The sequence below is a fragment of the Lynx rufus genome, unplaced genomic scaffold, assembly GCF_022079265.1.
Source record: "Lynx rufus isolate CCGP_SWC_20201006 ecotype Redwood Valley unplaced genomic scaffold, mLynRuf1.p SCAF_2, whole genome shotgun sequence".
Classification (NCBI taxonomy): domain Eukaryota; kingdom Metazoa; phylum Chordata; class Mammalia; order Carnivora; family Felidae; genus Lynx; species Lynx rufus.
The window spans coordinates 148,114,804-148,142,341 of NW_025814834.1; the positions used below are offsets into that span (position 1 = coordinate 148,114,804).

At 37.5% G+C, this 27,538-nt stretch overlaps 1 pseudogene; it reads right to left on the minus strand.

The window, feature by feature from the left end:
- Positions 1 to 418: 418 nt before the first annotated feature.
- Positions 419 to 27,538, minus strand: LOC124514320 (60S ribosomal protein L36a-like; annotated as a pseudogene).

Sequence of the window (27,538 nt, forward strand, 5' to 3'; positions counted from 1 at the left end):
GCTCATAATTTCTTTTATGGAATTGCCCATCAGAAATCTGCCATTAAACCTCCTCCAGAGAGCGTAACACAAGTGATCAGAAAGAAATTGCTGTTATTATAGTGTGTATACAAAGATATTGTTCTTTTTTGTATAACTATTTTTGGTTTCTGAATACAATATTTTCATGAATCAAACTCAGCTTTAGTACTAATATCTCTTTATGAGAAGGACTCTGACATAGGAAGTAGAGAAAAGAATATGTAAATTTTATGGAAGAATGGCCAGGAAATACATGCAGGCTAATTTCACTGCATGTATTTTCTTTTTTCTTTTCTTTTCTTTTCTTTTCTTTTCTTTTCTTTTCTTTTCTTTTCTTTTCTGAAGTTAACATAACTGCAAGATTATATTGTCTTCATAATGTAACTAAATATGAGGCTTAGAACTGGATCACTTGGCTCTTTCTCTTCTTATCTCCTCCCAGTTCAAAATGTTTGCATCCCTTAATAGCCAGCATTCTCTTAGATCTGCAGTTGGGCTCAACACATTCAAGCTTCAGCACAATCTTCTTTATAGTTTTAGCCTTCCTCCGGAAATTCGGCTTAGTTTGCCTACCATAGCCACTCTGCTTCCTGTCATAACACCGCTTTCCCTGGGCATAAAGAGAATCTTTGCCTTTCTTTTACTGGGTAACTTTGTGGGGTTGGAGCTTGCCATACTTCTTGCAGAAAGTTTGGCGGGTTTTAGGAACATTCGCCGTGGTTGTGAAAGCACTATCGACGCGGAAAGACTGCTTGTATTTTCTTAAAAAATTGAGGCATGTTGGTAAGCTAATAACAAAAGAGAGCACTAGGGAACCACAAATCGAAGAGAATCATTAGTTCTAGCTAGTGATTCCTTTACCCTTACTTCTGGTGCCAAAATGTGATTATATAAAAAATGATAACATAGTGGATTGTGAAATATCTTTAAAAAGTTTTTCCTCTTAGACCATAAATAGTAATAATAAACATTTAATAATCACTTACTATAGGTGACCAAAAACTTGGAAACACAGACAGATGGGTATAATAAGTAGCTATTGATATTACAATATATGATTTGTTCAGTGGGCTTTCTGATATACTCAGCATATTGTCTCTCATCGTGCTGGGTATCACCCTCAGATAAGCTCTGAAGAACTTACAACTTGTATGGTTAAAGGGCAGGTACTTTGGAAATCTTTTGAACGGTTCTGCAAGGCACCTCCTATCCCTTGGGTGTTTGGCAAGTTGGCCAGTTTGTACTGGCTATGACCTTGGCTATGACTGCTTCCTTCACCTTCTTGGAAATGGATCAGAGTCGACAAAAGAGTTTGTACAACAGACTGACTATATCTTTGAATGTTTAAACCACCTTTCTAAGTGTGCTATGAGAAATGGCAGCTCTTTCAAAGTAATATGCATTAAAAGGCTCTGCTATTTATTGTCAGGATCAGCCCTTCATCAGCTTAGCAGTATCAGCTCAACACATTCAGCTTTCATCAATCTGTAAAAAATATAAAATTATGGTATTTATATTTCCAGATTTTATAGATGCCCTGTATATATTGAGGAATCTTCTTTTTTCATGTAATTCTCATAACAAATCTATGAGTTGCCTTCTATTATTTCCATTTCACAGAGGGAAAAGTGGAAGAAGAGGGAGATTAAGTAACTTTTCAAAATCACAGAATTGGTAAATAGAAAATTATAGGTCTTAGGTTTAGGGAATGAGAACAAATTAGAGGGAGAAAATTTGGTGAAGAAATACTATGTTAGCTAGTAGAACACAAATATTTTGCTGTATGTTTGTGTAATCTCTCTGGCTTGCACATCAGATATCAGATTTTAAGGTACACCAAAATGGCTTCCAGAGAGCTTTTCTGATAAGCATACCTCAACATGGAAGTGCTAGGTGGCCTTTGACAAATTTTTAGCATCTCTGTGCCTTCAAAAATGGGGATGATTATTTTAGCTATCTACCTACCAGGTGAGTTGCTATTTGGGAATTCGAATACAAATTGTTTTTTGACTTCCTTGGAAGAAAGTCGTACTATAAAAACAAATTTGGGCTATTATAATGACAAGTGTGTGAGTGTACATTAATTTCCCCCTTATGTTGTTATTGCCAGCAGATGGAGGTCGAAATTGAATTGCTGCTGACTGTTGTCCCTTGTTATGGCCTGTGGAGATATGACAATTGAGGAAGAACTTAGAGGAATGCCAAGTAGCAGAGCATGAAGCAGTGGGTCACACCCACTGCCTTGGACATTTTATGGCTGATAGCACTTGGCGAGAAAAAAATCTGCAGACTCTATAGTAGTCTTGCAAATAGATCTCAACATTAACCATGCCCTCACCCTCACCCCTATTTGATTTGCCCTATAATCTACGCATTTGCCAAAATCCACTCTACTAATTGTCTGCTAACTCACTGGACCCCTCACAAAATACCTAAAAACTGAATAAATCACGCTTGAAGGAATTTCTTCGTTGCATTGCAAATGTGGGCACAGAAAGTCGAGGCAATGCATATGAAACTTCCTGTTCTACTTTGATTCCTTTTGGGCTCGTCCTGGTTCTTCATTTTTTAAATCTTTTTGTTTGTCCAGAGATTATAACCTAGGGAGTCCTTGGATGATCTTCCAGTGGTGCCTGACCCAGGGGAATTAGAAGCACAATATCTGTGCATTCTATCATGATCATTTTTGTTTTTTTCCTTTAGGAGAGTCTGTAGCTTTCACAAGATCCTCGAAGGGGCTTAGGACTTCAAAAAGCTTATGAATTCCTGCTTTGGATCTTTGGTTTATGGGGCAGTGAAACTTTGTATGTTTGCTTTAACGATTGAGACACAGCATTTTATGTGAATGAGAACAAGGGAGTGGTGGAGAAAAACAGCTTGGAGGGCATTATTACCTTTCCCAATCTTCATTTCTTGTCATGAATTATTAATCATGAGGTAACACTTCATCTGATGCTTTGAAAACTCTCCCCCTGGTAAGAACAGCCTAATTGAATTGGAGGAAGTGGAGCAGGAAGAACTAAACGTGGACGTTGATGGTTTCACCAAAAGCAATTATACACCCTGCAGCCTTCTCCACCTGTTTGAAAACCCAAGGCCCACTAATTCTCATGCCACAAGGGAACGGATGGAAAGTAGAGGAAAAATTAAAATTGTGGAGTTTCAAACATATCTTCCTTGAGAGTACTTCATTTTGGCAAAGGGGTGTATGGGGGGATAAGGCAGGATAAGTGGTGTGGACAGGGGTCTGATATACGGGAGATAAGAGCATGAACCAGTTCAGTCTCTGTGGAGTGCGTTCTGGCGAGGTAACAAAAACTTTAATACAGGCATACGTCTACCCAGTAATTCCAACTGCACCAATGCATATATCTCAAACTTTAAAATAAACATGCATAATGGAATATGAAGGAGTCATTAGAAATCACGATTAAATACATTTTGATATGAAACTATGTTTTTGATATTTTGTGTAAAAAAGGCAATAAACCAATATGAATGTATACGGAGTATAGTATAATACGCATTGAAGAGAAATGTAATACTTTGGAATTGAGGAATATGTACCTTAAGGCACATTTTTATGTAATATAAACATGGAGGAAGTCTGGTAGGATATGCACTAAATGATAAAAATGGCTCCCGATGAGTGCTCTGATTGCAGTTAATTTATTTTTGCTTATCTTTATTTTCATTTTATTTTCTGTAGTAAGCATGTACTTTTTTTGGTCATTAAATGTACTAATACAAATTCAGACATTATCTTCTTTTGAAAATACAGACTCCAGGTTGAAAATAGACGGTTATATCAGCAAAGGATCATTCTTGGCAACTCCCAGAAGTTGGGTCCCACCTATCAGAAATTGAAGCAGGGGTGTGGGTGCCTGCATGGCTCAGTTAGTTAAGCATCCAACTCTTGGTTTTGGCTCAGGTTATGATCTCATGATACATGGGTTTGAGTCCTGCTTTGGGCTCTGTGCTGACAGTATGGAGCCTGCTTGGGATTCTCTGTCTCTCCCTCTCTCTCTGCCCCTTCCCATTTCATGCTTGTGCGCGCTCTCTCTCTCTCTCTCTCTCTCTCTCTCTCTCTCTAAATAAGTAAACTTAAAAAAGAAGAAAGAAAAGAGGCTGAAACAAACAGAGATGATGGAGAATGCCCTTTCTCCTTCCAAATGACTAGGAGAGGCCGGTCTGGGCTTTTTCCCTGGATCTGAACCACTCCTTCCTATCCACAACCAGGTCAAACCAAGGGAGTTTCCACATGTTAAGTAGCAAACAGAAAGGCTTTTGAAGACATTTGAAAAGAAAAGAAAAGAAATAATCTCAGACCCTACCAGAATTTCCTACTTCATGCTGCCTTCACGCTGACTTCCCTTTACCCCGTGATTACTCTGATCGTAGCATCTTCCAAACTATGCCAGAATTACCCACCTTGATTTCCTTACACAATGCACACTCTGTCTGTCTTGGTTTCCACTGTATCCCCAGTGCTGAGCACAACACTCCATCAGTAAGTGCTGAGTGAGCAAATGATTAAATGAATGCATGTGTGAAGAGTAGCAAAGAACCACCAACTTGACTACATTGGATTCCCCAAAAGCAAGTGCAATGAAATCCAGGTCTGAGAAACAGATATTTTTCCAAAATAGCCAGAGTGGAACAGGCATCTCCAAGGGATAAGAAATGATGACTCAAAACAGCACTTGTGGGGATTTGGAAGGGCTAACAAGGAGAGAGGGGGTGCCACAAAAACCAGGCTGAAATGAACAGGCAAAGATGGGTTGTTGCAGTTATATTGTACAATTGTAAATGACATTACTGTAGGCATGGGGGAACAAAGGTTGTTGAGTTTGCAGAGAAGTGGATTCTTGAATGGGTGAAAATTAAATCTGCAGGATGATTTTACGTGGAGACAGCACACAGGACAATTTTAGCCACATAAACAAGAATGGCCGCGTGCAATGATTTCTATTCAACCCCCCTGGCTTCCTGGCCTAAGCTGATTATTATTAAGCATTTATGCAGCATTTCATATGTACAAGTGCTTTACAATCATTTATTATTTATTCCTCACAACGTGAGAAAGCCACAAATCAAGGGCAGGGATAAAGTTAATACAATTTTATTAAACAAGAGGGGTGTGCCTAGCAGCAGGCTCAGCTACAACCAGGGAGTGTGGCCTCACAGGAAAGAAGCAACAAGACAATTCCTTTTTCTCTTTTTCTGTTGCAATTTACACTTTTAATCAGTATTAAGTCAGGTGACCCTGCACACCTGGGAGAACTCCTGGGAGCCTGGAAACCTGGTGTGCCAACTCAAGGGAAAGCCTGCCTCTGAATCCGTCCTTTCTATCGCCGGTTTCCTCCCTTCCTCCCCCTCCCTGCTGGCTCCATTTTATTTCTTGTATTTCATGGATTTTTTTTTTCTTTTTTTCCATCATGCCCCATCTCTCCTTTTGTTTGTTCCTATTTCTTTGTCTCTCATCCCAGTCTTCTTCCCCCTTCCTCTCATCTTTCTCTGACTCTCCTTTCTCTTCTCTGCTTCTGTCTCTACTTCTCTGTCCTCCTCTCTCTTCCCACAGACACACAGAGACGCACGGACACTACAGACAGAGAAAGAAGCAAAATCTAATTGTAGGAGGTGCAGAAGGTCATTTCCTCTCTAAGACAGTACTCCTTCACTGCCTTCTTCTGAGACCTGACACATGGAAAATTTTAACTCGATTTGTACAGGGAGAATAATGCCAGTGTTAATCCAAGTTGCTTGGAAGGTCATTTAAAAACCATTCCAGGTTGTTTTACTCCCACTGCTAGTGTTCTTCAGGCACTTCTCATAAATGCTAATGAATAATTCACCTTGGTAGTATAGACAAACACAGGCTGGTGGTGTTATTTGGAAATCATTCAAATTGACTAATTAGTCATTTCCTTTAGATTTTATTTAACGAAGGAAAAAGCATTTTGAGATATTTGGTAAATCATTATGTTACTAAAATCTTAATAATGTATTAATTTGGGGAAGGGTTGATCACATTTAGTGAAAAAGCCTGAATGGTTGCAATTTTTAAAAAATTATATATAAATTTATTACATTCTAGGCAGAATCTTATTAGTGAACAAAAATATCTTAGCTAGAGGTCTCACTGGTCTCATTTCGAGGAATAGATAAGAATCATTTGTTGTTAATGCACATATTGAAACGAAGGATAGTAGATGAACACTCTCCCCAAAATCCCTTTAAGTACTAGTTTTCATCCATGACGACCTACTATGTGTAGGATACACTGTTCTACATGCTAGTGATAGAGCAGGGAACCGGCAGAAAAAGCAGTTACTTTTATGGAATTTAGATCCTATTGGGGATATTTTATAAAGATTAAAAAAAGATAATTATTAGATGATTAGATAGATAAATAGATGATAAGAAAGAAAGAGAGAAAGAAAGAAAGAAAGAAAAAGAAAGAAAGAAAGAAAGAAAAGAAAGAAAAGGAAAAGAAAGGAATAAAAGAAAGAGAAAGAAATGGATGGATGTCATAAAATGACAAGTGCTAGGTAGAGAATAGAAAGTGATTGGGTATGTTTTGGGGTATATTGGATACTATTTTTGGAGCAGTCAGGAAAAGCCTTTAGGGATGGGGACAATAGAGCAGAGACTAAATATTGAAAAGGAATCACTGTGTTAAGATCCAAGCATTTCAAGGAGGTAGATAAGCAAGGTGTAATGACCTGAGGTGAGAACAAGCTTGGTGCATTGAAATCTCATGTGTTTGTAGCCTAGTGAAAAAAGAAAGAGTGGTGAGAGAAAAGCTCTAAGTCTGGTCAGGGACCAAACTGCATTGTTTCTTTATTTTGCTCATTAAACTTTTCCTAGCTAATAAAGGGAAGTTTCATCCCAGTGACTAAATCATTGCAATTCTCCATTATGGTAGGAGCAGGATGAGTTTCTTCAGTGTGACAAATGTATCTCCCCTCTACTAATTTCCTTTTAAACCTATAACAATCTCTTCTTCAGGCCAGTAGATATAAGTCTTCAATGTGCCAATGAAGAGGAACCACAGAGAACACAGAAGGAACTTTCTTGGTTTTTCAATTCAGTGAAAGGCAGAGCATAATTAAAACGTGTAATAACGCACATCTTTGGATTTTATCCTCAAGATTATATTAAGATCCTCTTAGTTGGATAGAAGGAAGATTTCTGCACTCTACTTACCCCCTTTTCAACCAAGACCAAACTGAGGAGAGAGAAGATAGATGCCTGACTTGACTAGCCAACATCTTTGGAGCCACAAGCCCTCTGCCAAAGCTCTTTTCCATGCTTTACTCCTTCCCTAAGAAGTGAGGGCCTTCCCAGTTCAAATTGGGTCCCGTCTCTGCTCATCCAGTGGTCACCAGCCAGTGGCCTGAGTTATAACACATAGACTTAGTGGGAGATGTGGCTGAAAAGACATTTTGGAGTCAGATAGGGATGGATCTTAAAAATAATGTCGGATGATGTTGGCAGCCTAAATAAAGAGGTAAACTAAGGCAAGTTCAAAATTGTCAAAATTATGAGCTTATTCAGGAATAGCAGGGGAATTGCAATTCAGGCCATGAAAACTGTATCAAGCTACAGATGAGTCTGTTAAGGTCTGGGGCAGGCTATATTTATGGGAATATAAAAAGGAATGTAAAGAGGGGAGAGTTTAGTTAGGTCTGTTAAAAGAAAAAAAAATTGTGGCCAGCTTTGAAAATTTCGCAAGCAGACAAAACCAGCCCAGTCATACAAACAAAGATCAATTTAGCTTACTTTGTGAGATCAGCCCAATCTGGATCATTTCTTGTTCATGTCTCTAAAAACCATAAGCAAAAATTTCCTGGGTTGATATGAAGCAACTCCTTGACCGTCTCCATATTATTTAAGAAAATTCCAATACTATCAGTTTTCTATAAACAGGCATTTATAGGAAATCAGTTTCCCAGTCCTTAAATTTTGTTTTCCTGAGGGGACATATGTGAGATTTTACATTTTATATCCTCTGGTCCCATTTTACATTGAAATCCTTTCATGTTTTCTCCCTTCTCTGAAGATCCTTTGCACAAAGCATTGCTGATCAATTATGGTATTCAGATGTTGTTCATTATTATTTTGTCAAAGGTATAATTCTTTACATGTGGATTTTTTTGTATGTTCTATGAAGCTGAGGAGGACCATCAGGTGTCTTTTTCCATGAAGCTGAGGAAGGCCATCCTCAAGAGTCTTGTCCCAGGAGGGGAAGGAAATGATACGGAATTTCACTGACCTCATTTGGGCGACACGAGGGTTGAAAATGAAGAATCTCATCTATGTCCCTCTAAGATGGACCATTTAGTTTCCATGATCAGTTGAGTTTCAGGAAAAGCCCTTGGCAGGACAATAATTTTATTTGTACATACACTCAGGAAGAAGGCATTTGTTTACTAACGCAAAACACTAGAAATTTAGTTAAAAAGGTTAAACTGAGGACCAGAAGTTCAATGACACCTACTGATTGAAATACACCTCTCAACCAGTTTCCCCACTTGCCTATGTTAAATAGATCAACAGTGTCCTAAGTTCTGGGAGTTTGGCCACCTTCTGCTAGCATCTTGATGTTGTCCTTCATTATTTTTAGTTCTTATGTTACTTTCCCTGACTTATTGACATAAAAACAGCATTCTTCCCCAAGTAAGGTACAGCTTCCCCTTGTGGAGCAGTGAGGAGGTTTAGGGCTCTGTGGTTTTGTAGGGTTACTTCTGCAAGGCTGTCTATTTGGGTTTGTTGATATTCAGAAGCTTGGACAGAAGTATTGAAAGTGGTAGACATGACTATAGAAATATTGTGAATTGCTTTTTCAAGGTTTGCTATTCCAATCCAAGGGAAAAAAGCTCTGTCAAAAGTATGCCCCAAACCCTTTCTGTCTACTGCAGGGTTATATGTAGGCAGCCACCCAAATTATAACATTCCCAGTTCCAAAGCATCCTTTTAAGTTGATAGGACAGACTCCAAATAAGCTATAAAAGCAGCAGAATGAAACATTTTTCTAATTTTTGTGTCAAGGGTGAGGACAATGATCCCACAACATTCCTTCCTATTAAGAGGAAGCATAAAATATATATATTTTTTCTCCTCAAAAAGAAATACCTAATGTCTTCCAAGGGTAACACATAGTTGGGTCTCTTTGCTCAGATTCTTTTCCCTGGAATGAAAGAGGAGATCTCATAATTGGAAATACAGGCTTTTATACAGAGCACATTATAATCAGTTTCACTAACATTGTGGAGATGGTTATGTGATGCCTTAAATTTCTAAGTAGAAACACTTATAGATCTAAAGTAACAAGTAAGCTGGTCTAGTATAAGTAGGATTTTGGTGGAAGTTTGGAAAATCTCTGGAGAAAAAGCAAGTTAAGTTTCTCCATCATTTACCATATTTTTGGTCATTTCCTAATGGAGTACCATTGAGTGGGAGCACATAAGCTTTTCATTTCCTGGTCTTGTTATGGCTTTCATTGTTCCATTGTAGAGATACATTAATGGATGAGTTGATATAGTCTTCTGTATTTCAATGGGATGTGAATTCATGTTCATCTGGGTCATACAAAATAGTATCGTTACAAATATTAAGTGGGAGATATCCTAGAGTTTTGACATTCCCGTCATCGATTTTGAAACAAAGAAAAATTTGGGGTAATATTCCAGAACTGACTGAGGGATAGCCATTTATCCAAAAATGGAAAGCCATAATATTTGGTGCCTTTTTCCAGAAGGAAGGAAGGAAATGTATGGCTCCAAAGTTACCAAAGGAAAATCCTACATGTTTATCAGATAAATTTTGCCATCCTTCTCAAGATAGGGACCAGGCCACCAATTCAAGTTTATCATGAGTAATATTTGCTCTGGCACAAATCTGACAGTATGTTTAGCAGAATCAAAGTTTTTGTAAGGTGAGGATAAAAGGATGTGTTGAAACTAAAGTGAAGAACAATGGTAAAACTAGAAAAAGAACAGTTGAAGGCCTGAATGACCTAATTTAACTAAACACAGAGTAATTAAAAAAACCAACCAACCAAACAGGAAAGTTATATAGGCTTGGCTCAGGTATTTTGAGTAAGCTGTCTACTTCAGATGCCATGAAATTTGGCCTAGAAATTTTCAGTTTCAGGTCACCAGTTGGTATATAGGTTCACTCAGGTTTGGGGGCTTTCTTTAGATGTGATGCATGAATCTAGGAGTTTATTCCTTTAAATTTGTCTTCCCAAGGGTTAGTTAACAGCACCTAGTAAAGGCCTTTCCAGTGATGTTGAAAAGAGTCACTGGAGATGTCTTTTCCATGAGAAGAAATCTCTGGGCTATAAGGTGTGATCTTTGATGCCTCTGTTTCCAGGGAGTGCTCTGTATAAAGATTGTTCTACCAGATGGTGACTATTTTCTATGGATTTGAACAGGCTTTTGCAAAATTGAAGTATATCCCTCTTTATTAGTTGTGGGTCAAAAAAAATGGGGCTAAGTGTATCAGTCATTGTGTAATTATTTCAAAAGGTGAAAGTTTATGAATTCCGAAGGGAGTAGATCTAAGATTTAGAAGAACTGACAGTAATGTTTTTGGCCAGGGTACTTGAAGGGTTTCACCTAATTTAGCTGAGTCTTAATAATTCCATTTGTATGTTAGACAATCCCTGAAGATAATAAGCACAATAAAAGTGCCACAAAACTGGTCAGAAACCACAGACTTGTCTAAGTATCTGACCAGTAAAGTGAGTTCCCTGTTCACTATGAAGTTTAAGGTGGGGGGAGGGGGGAATATTTTTTAGTAGGATTTTAGCTACAGAGGAGGTAGTTCCTTATCTATACAGGAAAACTTCAGTCCAATGTGAAAACATGCATACCATTACTTAGAACATATTTATATCCATGAGATGGAGGCAATTGTATGAAATTCATCTGCCAAACCTCAAATGGTCCACTGGGTAAACTAAAATGCCTCAGGGGCAGTATGGATAGTCTTCCCTGGGTTAAATTTAGTATGGTGAAATGACCAAGGTAAGTGCTTTTTGTGGCCTTGCAGATGTTTTCCACCAATGTTGATTCATGAACATTATTATTTTATCACTTGACCAGTGATTTCATCTATGAATGGTAGTTAATAATGGAAATTTTAGATTTTCTGACAGTACCAGTTTATTATTGGGTCAGAACCAAAGTTTCATTTCTTCATGATACCAACAGCTTTTAGCTCTCAAATTGTCTTTTTCTCTTTCAGAAACCAATTGTTTGTATTTGCCTGGGTAATTTCCTTAGGTCATCACTAGGGGAAGTAGTCTTCTGGACCATGACAGAAGTGTGGTCTATGGATCCCATAGGAACAGCATTTTTTGTGGAGGCATCAGTGAGTGGTTTCCTTTGGCTTCAACAGACAGACTTAGAATGCTTAGGGACTTTAATGAGCTTTAAGAGCCGCTGATGGGAGTATAGCATCTAATAAACTTTGGACATAAGAACCATCTTAAATTCTGTTTCTGCTGCAAGTAGGAAAACCTTGTTGCTTCCATAAAATCCAAAATCATGGGTTATTTCAAAGGCGTATTGACTATTAGTATGGATGTTAGTGGCTTTAGCTTTAGCAAGAATACATGCTTGAATAAGAGCATGTAATTTGGCTTATTGGGCTGAAGTAGGCAAAAGTCATCATGAGGGGTTAATATGTGATTCATCAAAGTCAAACCGTCATGGAGATTTCATCCATGGAAGAAGTGAGAAAGGGAGCAGGTTTGAGTTTGTTACAATAAATAAGAGTGATCTGAGGAGCAGTTAGCAAGAGAATTTCATAAGAAGTAAGATGGCTTCCTGAAAGGTGTTAGTTATGTTGTGAGTTCAAGAGAGTGACAATACCTTGAGTTACAAAGATGGTCAAAGAGGATCTCATAACTATTTCTTCAGTGATCTTTACCAGAAAGGCAGTAGCAGGGATAACTTTAAGGCATGGAATATGACCTCAGTCCATGGGATATAATTGTTGGCTGTCATAATCTGGAGATTGGTGGTAGACCCCATGTTTTGGGGTAAATACTTTAAAGAAATTTCCCTCTTTTTCATATACAAAAAGGAAAAGAGTTAGCTGATAGTTTGGATGTGCAAGAGTATGTGAATTTATTAAGCTTCCCTTCAAGGTTTTAAATGTCAAGTTATCTTGGTTTTCCCAGATAATAAGATTAGGTTTAGTGTTTTTTTAATAAGAGATATAAGGGTTGTGCCATTAAGGAGAAAACTGGAATTCAGTTGTGACAATAATTCGGCTAGCCCAAGAAAAGCCTGTAATTGACATTTTGTTTTAGGTTTAGGAAATTTTAAGATGCCATGAAGCTTGTTGGGATCTAGGTATAACTCTTGTTTTGAGATTAAATGCACTAAATATCCAGTTTCAGTTTGAACAAATTGCATCTTTTCTTTTGAGATCTTGTATCCCTTATGGGCTAAGAGTTTAACAGGTAAATACTATTTTCTTATGAGGAGGCTTGGGACAGTGAACAGAGAGAAAAGTCATCTCCATATTGTAGTGAGAAGGAGCCTCCAGAAATTTTTATATCATCTAGGTTTTAAAATTTGTGAGAACTTTCAGTAAAACCCTGGGCCATTGCTGTCCATGTATATTGTTGTCCTTCCCAGGTAAAAGCAAAAATGTGTATCAATATTAACAACTTCAGTCTTATCAACTGAATGCACTGCATAAATCAATCACAATGAAAAATTTACTTTTGGTAAGGATAGATGCTTGTACGGGAATTAGGAACAACAGGATAGTGAGGAATAATAATGTTTTTTATTGCTTGAAGATCTTGGATAGTCTTCATCTGCAACCATTAGGGGTTTTTTTACAGGTAAAATAAGGGTGATACAAGGATTGGTGCAGAGGATAACAACTCTATGTTGTATAGTCTTCTATGATAGGTCTTATGCCCTGTAAAGCTTCTTTGTCTATATGGTATTAATTCTGGGGAGGGGTTTTAAGGGATCTATTTGGATCTTAATGCCAGGGGGAGTGAGTGCAGAATGAATTCTGCCTATGGTCTTGGAGGTTTTTCCCATAGAGTAGGGAACATTAAATCTAATAATGAGAATGAATCTGAAATTTGATCTTCCCTGGTTTGTAAACTACATGTGAAAGAAAAAGAGTTTGGATTTTCCTGGTGGGTAGATTCAAGGGATTTAAATTTAGGGGATTCAAACTCAAGGGTTATTCCGTATTTTATTTATTTTATTACTTATTTTAGAGAAATAGAGAGCAGGAGGGAAAGAGGCAGAAGGGGAGAGAGAAAGAATACCAAGCAGGTTCCATGCTCAGCGCAGGGCCATATGCGGGGCTTGATCCCACAAACCTGGGATCATGACCTGAGCCGAATTCAAGAGTCAGGCACTCAACTGACTGAAACCACCCAGGCACCCTGAGGGTTATTCTCTTTTGGAAGAAAGAAACAACAGCGTACTTATTTTTTAAGGGAATCTTATCCTAGTAAGTGAATAGGTACTGCTTCACTGGGAAATGGGTGTTTGTTTTGCAAAGGTCTCAAACAAAAGTGTATAGATTTAGAAATAGGAACCACTGTGGTTTATTTGACATGACTAATATTTGAATAAATGTATTGCTCTGAGGAGTAGCTCCTGTGTCAATTAATATTTCAAGGGATTGGCCCCCAATTTGGAGAATAGTTTCCCTCAGTCTATTTAACTGTAGAATGGGAAACAGACGTTGTGTTTCCTTAGAGCCCCATCATTAGGATGAGTCTGATCCTTAGCTCTTAGAAAACTCTAATTATGGTGCTAATTAGATAAAATATTTTTTTATTTCTAGCAGTCATTCTCCAAAGGCCAGGTTTTTTACAGTTATGACAGAGTCCAGTGGGGAGAGTTTGCTTAAGAGATTCCATCTGTTGAAATTGAATCTTTAAAATTTTAGTTGCCTTTCTTTTGGATTCATCGTCTATGGTGCAGACTCACTGATTAGCTAGATTGACAGATCAGGTGTGGACAATGTTCCCCATTCTATGTAGATTCTCTTGACTAACACCTCAGAGATCTATCTCTGTTTAAACCATTTATAAAGATTGACTTAAAGCCTACCCTGCTGGATTCAACATTTATAGGGAGCCCAGAATTTTCCCTAAAAACACTGTGGAGTCTGCTATGGTAATCATGAACAGATTTGGCAGGCTTTTGGGTGCATGCCTGAATTTTGTTCCAGTCTCCTGATTTAGGGAAAGCCCTTGGGATGGCAAGATGCAGCCTTCTGGCTATGGCACAAGCTTGGTCATATAAAAGAAGTGGTGGTTGAATTATTTGGAATTCTAAAGATTTTTCAAGTCTCTCCCAGTTAACAGATTTCATCCAATGCTGGGCTTGACCTTCTCCAACAAGCATGTAGACTAATTGATAAATAGATAAGTTTGAATTAAAATATTGAATTCTTGAGGAAACGTGTGAGGATCCTCATTGTTACTTTGGGAAAAATCTTGTGTTATAGTCCAAGTTCAGCTTTGGTCCATGAGATGTAGGAAATTGATGATTTATCAGGATCTTCAGAAGACCTAATTTTAAAAGGGGGAGTTTTAATAGGTTCAGTTGGTAATGTTTCAGCAATAGAGAAGATGGAGAGTTCAGATAAAGGAAAGGATTAGAAGAGGACACAGGTGGATCTAGAGGAGGTGGAGCAATGGAGTTAGGGGAGATCTTGGCTGGAGTTGAGTTTTCTGCAAATGAAGCATTTATGGGAAATCAGTCTCAATCCTTAAGTTTTGTTTTCCCGAGGGCACATGTATGAGATTTTCCATTTTATATCCTCCAGTTCCATTTTAGATTGAATTCTTTTACAGTATGGTGTGCCTTTGATTTTAGAGAAGTTACCAAAATATGCGAGTCTAAGGCACTGATAGGGATTGAAGCATAGCTCTTCTCCATTATTTCCCTTTTTATTTTCTTTAACTTTTTTCTCCTTTCTCTGCTTTCTCTTTTTTCTTTTCTGTTGCATTCTAAGTTTAGGCTTTATTACATTCTAAGTGTAGGCTTTAGTGACCCACGTGGCATAATGAGAACTATAATGCCTGGGTCAAACTTTTGGATTTTTACAAATCCCCAGTTTGCAAAGATCACCTTATCCTTGTCCCACTGGTAATGGGACACTTAGCTTTTCCATCTTCCAACCCCCCTGAAGAATCTTGGGCTTATCTTTTCTGTAGAAATTGCTGCTGCTTCTAAACTCCCAATCACTTCTCTGCATGTAATCACCTGTATACATTGTTTAGTTTTCATACTATATCACACTGCTGGACACTGATGTAATCTCTTTACTTTCCAAAATACCACCTACTGAAGGCTATGTATATAGTAGATTTTATTGAGGATTTGGAATCAATGGATGAGAGATGGGATAATGGAGTGATTAAAAGGTGGATAGGTCACAATGTGTACAGCAAGCTATGAAAGAAAATTAGATGACTTCTTCTTAAAAGCCTTCCTTTTGTTTGAAGGAGGTCACACTTTAGTTTTACTTAGGCTTACAGCTTATTGGGTGAGATCCACCCACATCATCTGCTTTACTTGAAGTCTACTTATTTAAATGTTAATCTTGTCCAAAACACCTTTATAGAACATTCAGAATAACATCTGACCAAATATCTGGGGCACTGTGGCCCATCAAATGGACACATAAAATTAATTATCTCCCTATACAAAACCTAAAGACATGGGAATGTTATATCTATTAAAGAAAGTTCTCTCCTCTGTGAGTTTCTGCAGCCAGTTCTTAAACTTATTTTCCTTCTCCTCAGTACAGAAAATTCCTTGTTTGTCACCACTTCTTGGTTGTCTCTCTCATTTGACAAATCAGGAGCATGGATGGTAAAGGGGCATGTGTATGTATATGTGTATGTGTGTGCACATGCATGAATGCACATGTGTGTATTTCTGTGCATATAGTAAAAATGTAATTCTATTTGGAAGGGTCACTTTGACATAAACTAGGAAAGCACTGATATGTCATTCTGAACAAGCAGCTTTCTAAAATTTTGAGTACACTTAACCCAATGACCACTTTTTTTTTTTAATGTTTAATTTTGAGAGTGAGAGAGACAGAGCACAAGCAGGGGAAGGGCAGAGAGAGAGAGGTAGACACAGAATGTGAAGTGAGCTTCAGGCTCTGAGCTGTCAGCACAGAGCCCAACACAAGGCTGGAACCCACGAACTGTGACATCATGACCTGAGCTAAAGCTGGACTGGACGCTTAACCGACTGAGCCACCCAGGTACCCCACCCATCAACCACTTCTCTATTTTGATGTGAAGATCTTGTAGTCAAAGAATAAAGGAACTTTGCTCCTTTCTTTATCCTTACACCTTACTTCCCAAAGAGAATTTATATGTGGTAGGTCCAAAGGAACTGTTGGACTCTTCTATCTTATGCTAAGAAAAGGATTTTCATGGCAAATGAATATGATTGAGCACTGGTAGATTTAAGAGTTTAACAGTGTATTCTAAAGGCTAGCATAGGTCTAGGAATTTGTTTTTAAAATAATGTGCTATGTCGGGGCTCCTGGGTGGCTCAGTCGGTTGAGTGTCCGACTTTGGCCCAGGTGATGATCCCGTTCTTCTTGGGTTCAAGCCTCGCATCAGACTCTGTGCTGACAGCTCTGAGCCTGGAGCCCACTTAGGCTTCTGTGTCTCCCTCTCTGCCCCTGCCCCACTCTGTCTCTCTGTCTCCCCAAAATAAATACACATTAAAAAATAATAAAATAATGTGCTATGCTGAAGAATTCATGAAAACAAAAAAAGTGGCTAAGTCTAAGTCTGAAGTTTCACAGAATAGCTCCCACTGTGAAGTGCTGCCATCTTAGCGAGTCACTCTTAGTGAGTGTGAAGGATAATGTGTGCTCCACTTGTACTTGACCTCATTGTTTTCGTTATATGCAAATTCTCTGACCAAAGTTGGGTTAATAATATAAAAGTGTTTGTTGGAGATTCTTCTATTCTTATTTTCAAGGCCTAAACTTTTGTTTGTATGTGCATCTGAGTGTCTGTTATACAAGTGGGCATAACTTTTAAAATATACACATACATATATACACAAAAGTCTAAATGTACAAAACATAAATTGAGAAAGCAATTTCTTTTTGTAGCACAATCATGTAAATACAATATAGCTGAAAGGAGAGCTTTTCTTGCTGAAGAGGGAGCAGGTGTTGATGGAAAAGTTGAGGCGGAAAGTAGAAACTTCCTTGGTTTACATTTGCCCATTGTGGTAACCTCCTATAAATTCAGCTTACAAATTACTTAAGTAGAAAGGGCTAGTAGATACAGTATCCAGGAAAACAGTCCTCAATGTGGTTTTTAATAGCTGAATATGGAGTTCATTTAAAATAAATTTCAGTATCTGCTCATTCTGATTTCTACTCATTCTAATAAACCATCATCCTTATGAAGCCCTTCCCAGTGTTTTCCTTGAAGGGAAGGAATCATTGCTACTCATAATGTTCCACTAGCATGTAATTCCTATATCTGTTAGTGCTACCCATGCAGCATTTTATTTAATTGTGGGCTTCTTAAGCCAGAGTCCTGTATCTTTATATCCAAGAACTTAATACAGTGCCTGGATCAGAGTTATGTGTGACCAGTGAACGTATCTATCCCATAGTTTTAGAATAAATGTGTTTTGAACAAAAGCATTGGGTTGATCCATACAGCATAAAGTAGTCAACCCTGATTTTAGGTTTTCAACAGCATACTATTTCTTCCTTTCACATTCAGTTTGAGTAGCCAGATGTGTTATCAAATTAAATAAATGTTCTTCATTTACAGAATAAATTAAAATTAAGTTTTTTCTTAATGCTTAGAATTGTATGTGCTTCATTGAAATAAGTAAGATGTTTTGAGAGATTAGGATCTTAGACCTGTCAAATAATTAGTGTTAGAATCATTGAAATTTTTTTATTATTTTAATATGTTTCAAATTAGAAATTAAAGAGAAAAAGTGGATATGCAGAAGTAATGAGATTAAAACAATCCTGTAATCAAAATTGCAGCTTCTTTATTCTGGTATCTTTGTAAAGTAATGGAGAAAATGTGAAGATAATTATAAGAACAAGAGGTTTAATAGATTCTAAAATCATAGGGTTGGAAATTGCTTCCCAAGATCCCTCTGCCATGAGTACTTTGAATGAAATATGGCTTTGATTTGCTTTTGGATCACAGAGGTACAAAACAATTATATTTCTGAGTGATTGGGGATCGGGGCATGGAAGATAGGATTGACCCACACTCCTCTCTCCTGGCTGCCATCAGATAACCAGTTTTCAAATCCTCACATAATTTATTATAATTTTTTCTAATAGTATGTAGGTGTTAGCAAGAGAAGATCCATGTATAAGGGTAGGGATTCATCGCTAGGGTATTGCTAAAGGAAATGATATTCTGAGATGTATTGTTTTACTTTGCGAGATGCTTCCATTTGGGGATGAGAGTGTGCTTTATAGACTACAACATGCCATGCTATTCCCATTTCCCATTATTCAAAAAGAAAAACTATGGAAAAGTTATGCTTCATTCTTGGTTAATAATTAAACAGAAAAGAACTTCTTTCAGATTCTTTTGAAGTAATCACAAGCAGTTTTTGAAATCTCAGCAAAGGGAATGCCCCATGTGTTTCTTCCCCTTCTTTTTTGATTCTATGTCATGGAAAGGATGAAAGAAGCACCTTAAGAAGAAGATGACTGAAACTTTTGACATTTTTAAGCAAATAATGAAAGCTGAGTAGTCACAGGATTAGTTCCTTAAGAAGGTATAGTTACAATTTAAAAAGCTAGAGGAGCATTTGTGGGGAAGTGACCTGAAACACAAGAAGCATTCTAAAATTTTAGAAAAGGTAAAGACTAAAAATGTGAATTATTAAGAAATATCTTATCAAACTTTGTATGTAACATTAGGACTGGAATGAATAAAAAAAATAGTTAATATTTCCTGAGAAAGATGCCAGCCTATCTTGGGGTATCATCTCCTTTAAAAATCTTCCTTTAAAGTTATGTTCCTTACTCTTCTTTACTTTATTTACATACTTAAATGGAAATGTAACATTTCTTAAAAAAAATAATTAGTATTTATTTTCATATCAGCTATAATGAACCATTGCAAGCTCATGTACACACACACACACACACACACACACACACACAGAGTCTTTGACTTATAATTTTTGGCCATGATGAGCACCACTGCTAGCATACTAGCTGAATATGATCACAAGAAAATACGTAAGAGGGTAAAAGCGTTTCTTGAATGGCAGCACTGAAAACCCAATTTCTAGTGTAGTCATTTGGGTAGAAGGAACAAGCACAGCATACTGAATGCTTCTTCCTGGCATCTGCCCTGGCTCCTTTGTGCATCCTTACTGATTGGTCCATGCCCATGTCATTCTGATTTTTGACATTTTTTGATGTCATTTATGATAATATGTACAATTACAAAGTGATAGGCAACACTTCAGAAGTGTTCACAAATTTTACATGTATGAGAGCTAGTAGAAGACCTGCTAGCATATTCTCAAGAACATTCACTGCAGTATTGTTTGTAATGGGAAAAAAATGGGACAACGTAAATGCCCACTGGTAGGAGAATTAATAAAGTCCTCACTTTGGTATGCTGTACAACAATAAAAATAAATGAGGCAGATCTATTGACATTCTCATGTAAAATCTGTAAGGTTTAGTAGTCTTTATTGAAAAAACAAGTTTCCAAAAATATCCACAGAATAATATTATTTTTTTGTGTATAAAAAACAAAAGACCACAGAAATTAGAATGCTCATTTGTATATGTAAATTCAGAGAAGAAGGACCTGGAGAAAGCACATCAAATCAATGACAGTGATTGTCTCTATTGATGGTACATGCTACAGGGATACAGGGCTGGATGTCACAAGTGATTTTAATCTCCTGTCTACTGTCTTCATTTTTACAACGGGAATGCATGCCAGTGTTGTTTGATTAACTTAAAATGTTTTATAAACGTTCTAGGGGTATTGAAAAGAGTCGAGGGGTGGGGGTGGGGGGGATATTTGCCAATTTGCTATGTGGCTTTTCTCCTTCATGTCCAGGTAATAAACTTCAGATATGGCCCAATCTATCAAAACACAACAAAGCAACTGACCTAATGCCAAACCCTCCACTCATTGCTGAAGCAGAGTGTGCTGGGCAAGGAACAATATGCTTCTTTCCCAAACATAAACCCGTTTGAAAGTGTTTCACTCTGTGTATATAACAGCCCATTTGGGTGTATGTCTTCTTTTTTTCCCCACCCCAGCAGTTACCTGGGGTTCTTACTGACTAATGAATGCAAAACATGCATTTTTCAGAAGACATGTAGGGTTTAATAAAACAAGGTATAAAGTGATATATTATAGAGCTAATTTGGGAGATTGGAACAAAGGATCTATTGAATATAAATGTCCTTATTCTAGTGAATCAGCATTCTGGATATTAGAAAGATGGATTGAATCATGGACATGGCAGAGAAGATATGTTAGTAAAAACCCTTGGCCTTTAAAGTTCTTCTGTGAAAACCCTGGCCTGCCTGCCCCTGTCAATAGGAGATAGACTTCTTGGTTATATGCTTGTGTGCTCTCATGGAACTGCTTTTTGTTGTTGTTTTGTTTTCTTTTGTTTTTGTTTTGTTTTGCAGGTTACATAATAATTGTTCTTTTCTTGGGGCGCCTGGGTGGCGCAGTCGGTTAAGCGTCCGACTTCAGCCAGGTCACGATCTCGCGGTCCGTGAGTTCGAGCCCCGCGTCGGGCTCTGGGCTGACGGCTCAGAGCCTGGAGCCTGTTTCCGATTCTGTGTCTCCCTCTCTCTCTGCCCCTCCCCCATTCATGCTCTGTCTCTCTCTGTCCCAAAAAAATAAATAAACGTTGAAAAAAAAATTTAAAAAAAAAATAATAATTGTTCTTTTCTAATAGACAATAAGCTTTATGAAGTCAAGGACCATGTGTTTTCATTCACCTTTATATAGGCATAACGCCTGCTAAGCAACTGGCAAATGATTCAGTGAATGAAATCAATGAGTACAATAGCTGAATTTATACTGTGGGAGAAAGCAAAGACTTTTAAATTAAATTTTGCTTAACTCTTCTATTCTCTCAGAAAATAGGACTCCACTTCGTAAACTGCAGACCAATTTAATGTGATTATTACTGTTTTAGTGAAAATAATGAAAGTATCACTATCTGCCACTCATTAGTCTAGAAATGAAGGATATGAGGATGGTGAATAAGCTGTACCACAAAGAACTGAAATTTTACAAGAAATTTCACCTTGGACCTTCCATATATGTGACCAACTTAAAGACCTCCTTAAAGCGAAGGGGGCTGTGTGATTGTGATACTATTGTTGTGTCCCGGTTTTGATATATTATTTGGATAGCACTGGCAAAGCCATAGTAACAAGTCATACTCTGAACAAACCCTTAAGTAGAGCTTACTCTGTGCCAGAGACTCTTTTGAGGTCTTAACATGCATTAACCTAATCCTTTGTTTCCCTAATTAAAGAGGTGATATCTGCTTATTATGGAAAACTTGAAATTGTAAAAGACTGAATTTCGGATTATCTTTAATGAATCTTTCACTTTATCCTTATAAAGTTATTTGGTCTCTGGAGGATTATATCAATTTTTTTTTTTTTTTTTTTTTTTTTTTTTTTTTTTTTTTTTTTTAGTATCAATCTGAGAAGCCTTGTTTTCTTAACAGGATGCATAATGTATTTATTTTATATATTTTCATAACTAATAGATTTGGCCTTGCTTTTGCCATGCCTTATGAATTTTGTTTTTTTATTTGCTTTTATTTTCCCTGCTCTGCTGTTGCCTTAGTTTTCTATGTTTCACTTGTTTTTTTTTTTAATTTTTTTATTTTTTTAACATATATTCATTTTTAAGAGACACAAAGAGATAGAGCATGAATGGGGGAGGGTCAGAGAGAGACAGAGACAGAATCTGAAGCAGCGTCCAGGCTCTGAGCTGTCAGCACAGAGTCTGATGAGGGGCTCAAACCGACACAAGATCATGATCTGAGCCAAAGTCGGACGCTTAACTGACTGAGCCACCCAGGCGCATCTCACTTAAGTTTTCTGTATTTCACTATACCATGATCTTTTTAAACATCTGTCTTTATTTTCTTATACTTATTTAGAAGATAAAATTCTTATTTTTAATTCTAATGGTTGCCTTTTAGTTTATGACATATGTAATACGATCTATATTTCTTTAATTTTCAGAGATAAGCACAAAGGGATAACATTCATTGTCCTTTTTGCCTATTAGAGAATTTAAGAGGTTAGCCAATGTCCTGCCATATCCTAGGCTTCATTAATTGTCTGTGGCTGTAGATTCAACACATTACTTTACAATCACTGTTTTTACCCTGTAAACTTTTTCCATTAGTTGTTTTTGGATTTGCCACTGAAACTCCTAACTGGTGCTACAAATGCAATTCATAGCCAGATCTGTAAGCACATTTTATTATTTAGTAATAATATTGTTTAGTAACAACAAGAAATATATATATAATACTTTTATATACTGGATACAGTGCTATATGAAATTTTTCATTGCATATTTGCTATAATTCTCTGAGGAAGTATCTATTTTTACCTCCATTTTCATAGAGAAGGACCTCAAATTCAAATAGATTAAGCAATTTATCCAAGGTCAGTAAGTTAAGCTGGTGGTTCCCAAGCTGAGATTTGAATGTAGTACTCTTGGTCCAAGGAAGCCTCAACTCCTAAAAACCACACTACCACTAGAATGTCTCATTCATCTATCTTCTCTAATGATGTGTTCATTTTTTCCACTCAAAGTTATGAAGTACATAATATGTGATAGGCATTTTTTGACAAAATGGTGAATCCTTGCCGTCGTTGCCTAAGGCCTGATATTGAAGAGATTCAATAAAGGAAGCCATGATGCTAAAGTATAATAAATATTACGGTAGGAGAATTACAGTGTTCTAGGAAATCTGACAAAGTCTGCACTTTCTCTGGACATCAGGGCAGGTAGCACAGACTGGGAGATTTGGGGGAGGGAGATAGGAAAGGCGAGGAGGAGTAAGAAACTGAAAGAAGGTGAATATGGCTAGAGAATCAGATTCTGTCATTTTGATAGGAAAAATGAAAATGGCAGATTTAAAAAGAAGAAGGAGGGTTGAGAAATAAGGCCAAAGAGGTACCCCTAGGTTATTTAATAGAGCTTGTCTCTGCTGTGGAATTTTGCTTTTAGCTCATAGAATTTCCCTTTTTAGTTTATAGAGCTTTTGCTGGTTTGAGTCTTTGTGGATCTGTCCATGGTTATTAGCATGTGACGTTTAAAGCAGGCATATAGAGCACTGGACGTTTGCTGTCCTGTTATTTTGAAATTTAAAATAAAAATTTAGCTCCTGAAAGTACATGCTTTTGTTGAAAAGGAAATTCTAAGAAGACAGCTCTGAATTTATGTTTGTTGAGCTATTGGAAATGATGAGAAGCTTAGTGGAGCTCGACCCCCCATCAAGTTATTAACATGTTCCTGTTAGTTTTTGAGGGATGGTCTCTAAAGAAACCATTGGAATATTAATGAAAGTTTTTGATGAGATAAAAATTCAACAACTGGAACAACAACCATGCATTAGCCAAAAGAAATGGCAGGATACAATTTCCATGGCTACTGAAATATTATTTTGGTTTTCACTAAGCTGAGAAGTAAAATAGTCATGGTATAAGGAGGTAAATTGAGTTTAGCCCAGATACTTTGGTTGAAAAGAAGCATAAATCTCACTTTTTTACTTTCTACCATCAAAAATGGTAAAGTATTTGAATCACACTTATGAGATTAAAACTCTAGTAAGAGTATTTGCCTTATAAATGTGATACAGGAAGAAATGATTGGTAAAGTTCAAATAGAGCACAATATACATGAATATTCTATAAATATTATCTAATAAGAATAGAAATGGTAGACCCTAACATCTTAGAGATTCAGCTTGAACTAATGTAATAGATAGAGATCAACTTCTCCATTTCATATATTTTCAAAATAAATACACTTCAGCATAAAAGCAAGTCCATAGACATAAGTAATTGAAAGCCTGACTGCAGAGAAGTGATATAAACAAGGAAATATACATTACTTATGTAATGAAAAGCATAGATACACCTTCTCACCTGCCCAACCTCCACCAATAAAACAAAATAGCACACACACACACACACACAACAACAACAACAACAACAAAACTCTCATACCTTAAGGAGAGAAATCCTGTGAATGAGAGTACTACCATGTAAAGTACTACCAGCTAAAGAGGGCATTTAAAACTTTTGGAATTAGATAAGACATTATTCTGAGAGATGAGGTAAGGGTTTGTGAAAGATTTGCAAATACTTTTCCTTAGAATTTTGGTAAGGTCCTAGTATTTATTTTTCTGTATATGAAATAAAAGTTCTTTTCCTGAGAGTAAACCAGGCACATGGTAGTCACTAAATCAGGAGCAGAGGAATAGTTAAGAGCATGGACTCTGGATTTAGATACACTGAGGTCTGAGCTCTGTCATGTGTAAGCAAGCACTTTTCCCATCTGTCTGTTTTCTCAGGTATTAAGATAGAAACAAAAATATCTAACTCTCACATTTATTGTCAGGGTTACTACAAAGTGTATGGAAAGATCTTTGTTCAGTGGCACATGTGGACCCTACAAAAATGATGAGATAATGGAGACACCAACCATGAGTATAGCATGGTTGTAGCAAAGAGGATGTAGGGAGGAAGCCCCAATAAAATGAAGTTGTATAATCATCCTTAAATGGTTGCTTGGTATTCTTCTTGAGGTGGAGATAATTAGAAGCTAGAAGGTGTCATCAGCAAGATGTGCTGACATAAGAGCATAAGAGCAGGGGTAAGTCTGGGATGAGCCCCCAACATTAAGTAACTTTCAGTCACACCCCTGTTAGGCAGTCAGACCCCAGAGCAAGTAACTGAATTATGACCAAAGCTGGGAAGTTTTCTCTTCTTGTCTGCTCTTGGGGCCACCACTACTGTTTACCTGCTTCTCAATCCTCCTTCCTCCCAGAAATAATATATCTACTTGGTCTCTAGAACCCTTTTCTTTCTTGGTTCTCCTCCTGTCTCCATGACTGCGATTTCTCAATCTCTTTTGCACAATTGTGTTTTATGCTCCCAACCTCTAAGTGATGGCATGCCTCAGAGCTCCTTTCTTGGAATTCTTCCTCTCTTTATTTTGCAGCTACTCCCTAGGTGAGCTTATATAGGCAGGTGTTCCACATAATACTGTACCCTGAAAATTCTCATATTTACATCTCAGTTCTGATTTGTCCCCTGAACTCTCATTTCCTGCATTTCATCTATTCCTCATTTCCACTTGTAATCAGCATTCTCAAACCTAATGCAAGAAAACATAGTTCCACCCTCCTGCCTTCTCCAGCTCACCAAATTACAACTCTGAATTTCAATTACTCCAGTATCAAAACTTGGATTCATGCTAGATTTGTACCTTCCCCCCTTACCCTAATCCAATCCACCAAAAATTGTCTATCAGTTCTGTGTTCTAATATATCTACAACATGACCTTTTTCACCACTTGTATCCACTGTGCTCCCCTCCCTCAGGTCCAGGCTATCATCTTTTCTCTCCCTTACTGCATAGCCTCCTAAATTGTTTCCCTGCTACATCCCTTGTGCCTCCACCATCTATTCTCAAAATAGCAACTGCAACTACCTTTAAAAAATAAGTTATATAATATCACTTCTCTGTTCAAGACACTCATAAGATTTTCAACATCATCTAGAGTAAAATTGACCCACATTGACCTGTTCCTCCATCTGCTATCTGACTCACTTTCTGTCTCTTTCTCTTTGATTACTGTTTGCAGGCCACAATGCCTTCTTTCTTGTTCTTCAAGCACTCCAAGCATCTGCCTCCCTTGGGCCCTTTGAACTTAACTCGTAGATCTGCCTAAAATGGCTTTCCCCCAAATAGCCAGAGGACTTGCCTGTTTACTTCATTCAGGTCACTTCACTTCTACTCAAATTTCATATCATCCTGGAGGAGGATTCCCCTGTACAGTCCACTCTAAGTAGCACCCCCTCCGTGCCTCTATCCCTTTATCTTGAGTTATTCTGTTTCTCGGAATGTAACATATTTTATATTATTTATTACTTTGCCTTTTTTTGGTTTACTGTTATATTACTAATACATAGAAAGATGATTGGCTCACGGTTAGAGAGAAATAAATATTTGTTAAAGGAGTGAACGCCTGGTGTTAGAATAGAAGAGGGCAGTTCTGTTCTACCAGTGGGAATGGGTCTCTGTTCTTGCCTGGCATCATTGGAACCAAAGCTGAGTTGGACAGTAAGTATTTAAGATAGTACCTATGTCTAATAAGGCTCTAATAAACATCTGATTTAAACTAGGCTGCCTTATGATTTGAAAACGTCAATGCCTCATGAGACATGAGTCTCTATTTTAATATACTCTAGGGATCTAGTCAATACCCTTTCAGTCAATACTCTTTCAGTCAAGAGCAGTTTAGTTTTTAGGATCATTTTTGTAAAGAAAAAGTATCCCCATATACTACCCCCAAAAGGCTGATAAAGTTTTCTTAAAAATGTATTCATGTCATTTCTGGGAAAGAAGACAATTTGACCACACATTAAAAATAAGATTTTTGGAGCCAGGGAACTCTCTTCTTCCCTTCTCCCTGCAGTCTCTCCTCTCCCTTCCAGTTAGATCTTTTGGTATAAGCCTGGCTAAACAAAGTAAACTGCACATATATTAATAGGAAAACAGCTGTTGAGCTGTTGCAAGAGCAATATCACCAACTAATATTAGGGCAATATATTTTAGTCTCTGAAGACAAAGAGCTTTCAGTTCACCTTTGCATTATAACATTTGCACATTCATAAAAGGGGGAGGGGAAGGTATTTCAAACCAAGAATTGGAGCCCTTCAGAGGAGAGTTTGAGTTAGGATTCAGATCATTCACTCTGGAAGGGAAAATAACAGAACCAAGATATCATTAACCTGTATTTGTAAAGCATTTTGCTTATTTGCTTGTTTTAACCAACGTTACTGGCCAGATAGTGACCCAGGGGACTTAAAAACAACTCTTGACTGTTACCACCCTCCCTGGCTAGGCTTCTCTGTTCTCCCTACATTGGAAGCTGTCTGTCTTTCCTTTCCCTGGGCCTGTCTCTGTTAATCCACCTATTCCAACTCCTCCTCAATCCGAGAAGCTTTCACTTACATCTCCAATATACGTTTAAATTTGGAATTCTGTGAAATACAAACTGTCAGTGCCCTTTACACCACTTCAGCTCACACACTGCTTTTTACGCGTGTGTGGTTAGTATGTGCTTGGGAGTGTATACGTTTCATCTCCCCCAACTAACTTGTCAGGTTGTTGAGAGCAGAGAGTAGGTTCTTGAAGCACCTTACGGTGCTGTGTTCAT